Raw genomic sequence first — 5,000 nt, forward strand, 5'->3', positions numbered from 1 at the left:
CTTGCTGTGAGGTGACAATGCTACTGCTGCACCACCATGGCCACCATCTACATCCTCTACAGTCATTCCACTACATAAGGGAGGACCTTCCACAGACCCAGACAATTACAAACCTATAAGTCTGATCAGCCTCATATGCAAAGCCATGAAAAGACTTATTAGGGAATTAATCAAACAGGACATAGGGAACCTCCAAACACCAGACCCCTCTCAGTTTGGATTCATCAAGGACAGGTCACGTTTACTCATCCTGGTAGATTTTTTTTGAAAAGGTGACCAAAGCAATGTATGAAGCAAAACAGTACACACTGGATACCTCAACATGGCCAAAGCTTTTGACACAATTCCCCACAAAGGCATAGTAGAAAACCTAAAAAAAATGGGAATAAACCTGCTGGATTGCCAACTGGCTCACAGATAGGATGCAGGAAATCAAGGTAGGGGAAGTTACCTCCAGAAAGAGGCCAGTCACCAATGGAGTCCCCTGGTGTTCTGTTCTGGGACCTCTCCTATTTGGCATCTACTTTTCCAAAATAAAACCAATACCAAAGATCTCTGGCTAACTAAGTTTAAAGATAACTGCAAGCTAGGAGCAGTCATTGAATCCCCAAATGATTTAGCCATCCTGCAGGAATGTTTGCCACAAATAAATAACTGGTGCCAAAAACATGGACTGAAATGAAATGCCAAAAAATGTGTCATGATATCCTTTTGGAAATCATCTACCTCAGGGAACTACCATATTAACAGTATGCCCCTAAGAGTTGACCTATTTGTTCAAGATTTGGGAACTTATGTGGACAGTGGCCTAACTTTTGGCCAACATGAGAACATTGTTGTAGGAAAGTCCTTCTATATTGTACAACTTATAAACAAAGGGATTGTGTCTAGATCTAGGATGTCATTGTCCACCTTTACTCAGCCCTTATTAGGCCATTCATTGAACATAATGCCCCCTCCGGTGTATGTGTCTCTCCAGACACATGCAATAACTGGAACGTCCACAGAGATACCTCAGTAAAAGGATACAAGACCTAAACAACATGTCCTACTTGGACAAACTCAAAGCCCTGTCCCTATACTCGGAATCCTACAGACTGCTAAGACAGTGAACTCTGTCTGGCATACAAAGCATCCAGCCCAATACTGATGGATTTATTGTACATCATCAAATCAAATGGCATCAGAAATACTCAGTCTAGGTATCTAAACTCCTTCTGTAACATCAACAGAATGGTTTGGAGGACCAGGTGTGGCTCACAGAGGATACTGCTGATGTGAAACAGACTCCCATTCACATAAATCAAAGTTCACCCTGTCCATATTTAAGTGCAACTTGGATCTATGGATGGGAAAAAGAAAATTTACCCCAGGAATGTCACCTGTACTGCTAACAGACAGAGGCAGCTCCTAAATTATCTATGATATGATCTCAGTTATTCTTATTAGGGGTAATATATAATTATCAAACATGGGATGGGTAAAGTCAAACTATAACCAAATGGGGTAGGTGATTTCAAGCACAAAAAGGGAAACTGGCTAGGTTTAAAATGCCCCCAACATCAGCTAGCCCAGTACTTATGTATGAACCTATGAATAAAAAGTTAGGCTTGCCCCTGTAGGACTAATGCAACTGTTTGAAATTAGGAATACCTTTTTTAAATCTAAATATTCCTTCTAATGCTAAAACCATTTCAGAATTTAATGAAACACTGTACATAATGCATATAACGGACAAAGATGATTCTCTATGGTGTTAAATAGTTTATCCTTCAATCTACTTTGGCATGTTTCCATAGCATTCAGCAGGCAGGTTTAAAGGTATGTGGCTACAGACTCTAATGCACACCATCAATGAAACAGTGGACAATGAAGTAGAAGGAAACAGTATCAGAATAATGGATATTTCAGGCTACATTGTGTCAATGGGTGTCAAGTTCTGGAGATTAGTCACAAAGGAAGGGCAGAGTACATGTAATGCATGACAGGTTTGTAGTTTCATATTAGTATGTAGTATTTACCATTCAAACACATATTATGAATCAACAAACCATTAGAAGGTTCATTAGGTTCATGTATTTATGCCGTTCCTCATTTTTCTTGTGCTCACTTATCTGAAAATATTTATTTACTTCTGAGCCATTATACTCATTCCAAATAACTGACCACATAACAACCCTTAGCATTTTGTTAAAATGTTGAACAGCATAAAATGATATGCACATTGCAGGCACTGTGTGAATACCATGTCCAATGCATGTGAAAAGAAAGAAAGTCCCTGCCTCTGTAACATTAAGAAGTACAAAATAAAATGAGTGTAAGACTCACAATCTCAAAATTAGTAAACATTTGCTCAAAGTGTTAGCTCAGGTGTTGTATATCTGTACAACAAATAAGATGGAAAACAGCTCAAATGGGCTTCATCCTCCTCATCATTATCATCATCACCTTTCATACCTGAAAATGTCCTATGATTTAAGTTTAAAGCCTGAGCTGAATATTTATAATATAATGTGTTTAGACCTCTGACTTGATTCAGCCATTTTTTGATTTACATGTTTTGTTAGGCTACATTATGTCATTGTTCCATTCATGAGTTAAATTACTTAACAAAACCTCAGAATAAAACACATTTATTTTTTACTGATTTTGCTAACTCGGTATGCTATGCAGGACTTAAAAGCTGTTGCATTTTGTGTTATAAGTATTTAAATGCAAAAATCATTGCCCAAGGAAACTCCTCCTCAGACTCTGGTCCTAACTGAGTTCTCCTAAAATTTCCAGCTCACAAAGGCAAACCACTACTGATCACTATAGTGTATCTACAGCCCCACCCCCCCCCCGCTACTCCAGATACATTCAAATCAGTCATCACTAACATCCCAAATAACTGCCCCAAAAATAATAACATAATCATTCTAGGTGACTTCAGTCTTAATTATCTCAGCCCACTTTCATCTGACATAGGTACATTCCTAACAGACATAGGTCTCCTTCAACTCTTAAAAGAACTAACAAGACCTAACCTCAGGTCCTCCAAGCACTCCACACTTGACCTGATTATTACAAATATACCAAACTCCATTGCCAACATAAACATTCTGCCACCAGCTCTTAGTGACCACTTCCCCATCACCATTACATGTGTTAAGCATGCTATAAAACTACCAACAATATTAAACACTTTCAGAAACCAGAGTAGCACAAATATAGACAAACTCAGAACCTTTCTCAAAGCCCAAAACTGGAAACATATACTCTCCTTACATAACACTAATACAGAAGCTGGAAGCCTAACCAACTTTCTACTCCAGCTGCAAGGCAAATTCTACCTACTTATCCACAAGCTTTATAAACCCAACAAAACTGAATGTCTATCCACTGAACTCAAACATCTTTTAACTCCAAGGGATGAAGCATGGCAGAAATGGAAACAGACCCCAACAGTTGACAACCATACACCCTTTATATTCTTGTGCAACCTAACCAGGAAGACAATCAGAAGGCACAAAAAATCTCCAAACAAATTACCCTCTTACATTCCCTCAAACACTTTTGAAAAGAGGTTAACACTCTTACAGCAAGAAAATGTACTCATGATACCCTGTCTAAAAACACCATTCAGTGTAGTACAACAGAACTTTTTCAAGAGGATTTCCTTAAAGAATTTAGCAATCTCCCATCAATAATCTCCACCCCTCCTACAGATCATGCATTGCCTACTCCACTACCATTTATCCTCTCCTTCCACTTCAAATGCATATGCCCCAAAGAATTCTCTATCCTACTTGAAAATATTTCTACTAACACTCTTCCTCAATCTGACAACATAACCACATGATTCACATATCACTGCAGAGAGCATCTATGTCTTTCTGTCACCCTCATATATAATCTCTGTCTCACATGAAACATCATGCCATAGATTTGGAAAACATCTAATTAAACCCTTCCCAAAGCAAACCAACCCAAAAGATGCCTTTCACTTCCATCCAATATCCATCCTCCCAATTTGGGGAACATTTCTTGAAAAGATAGTTTACACCTAACTCTCTCTACATCCAGTAGTACCACCTGCTTTCCTCCAAACAACATGGATTCTGGCCTGGATGAAGTACTATGACAGCACTTTGGTCCCTAACTAATGACTTCCTGCTAAACTCTGATAGTAGCCTCCTTACAGGTACCCTATTTATAGACCTAACAAAAGGATTTGACCTCATTGACAACTGCTTTCTCCAAAGCAAATTAATCAAAATTGGCATCAGTCTAGACACCACTCCCTTCTTTAAAAACATCTACACGAACAGACACTTCAATTAAAATAAGATCCTCCCAGTCAGAATCTACACCTATTACAAAAGGTGTACCAGAAAAATCCATTCTTGCCCACACTCATCTTCTCCATATTTATTAACAAACTTCCTTGTGAGCTCTCCTCTCTTCCAATAATCCTCTCTGTTAAGCACATGGTCATTTACCAATCAGATAACTCTCACACCTACATTCAGTGCCAGCTCTGATCAGACTTACATGAGTTCCACCAAAGTCTCAGAAACCATAACATATTTCTCAACCTCACCAAGACCAAAACTATGCTTTTTAGAACTTCACAGAACATTCTCCAAATGCCTGACTCTTTAACTATCTTTGACATAAACAACCATGCCTTAGAGACAACCTTCACCTTCAAATACCTAGGACTATGTATGGCTTGATCAGTCACTTAACATCCATTTCCACATAGACAAAGTTAGAGCCTAAATAAACTCTTTCCTCTTCTGGGTCAAAAAGATATCCCTTTTTCTATCCCAGCCAGCCAGAATGGCCACTGGCAAAGGACTTTTCCTTTCTCAACTTGAATATGGGTGTCCAATGTTTACTTCTGCCTCCAAGAAAAGCATTGTCACACTCCAAAGTATCTCTACCAGCATCTGCCAATTCATTACAAACTCACCTTTCTGTGAGTATCATAGTATCACCCTAGAAAAAGACAAATG

At 38.7% G+C, this 5,000-nt stretch overlaps 1 long non-coding RNA gene across 1 annotated transcript in view; it reads right to left on the reverse strand.

Moving 5' to 3' along the window:
• LOC122805380 overlaps nucleotides 1–5,000 on the reverse strand; it is an 848,463-nt gene that overhangs the window by 842,441 nt on the left and 1,022 nt on the right. The gene's annotated exons all lie outside the window — the stretch shown is intronic.

The sequence above is a fragment of the Protopterus annectens genome, chromosome 6.part1, assembly GCF_019279795.1.
Source record: "Protopterus annectens isolate FY-2018-M chromosome 6.part1, PAN1.0, whole genome shotgun sequence".
In the NCBI taxonomy this organism is placed as follows: Eukaryota; Metazoa; Chordata; order Ceratodontiformes; family Protopteridae; genus Protopterus; species Protopterus annectens.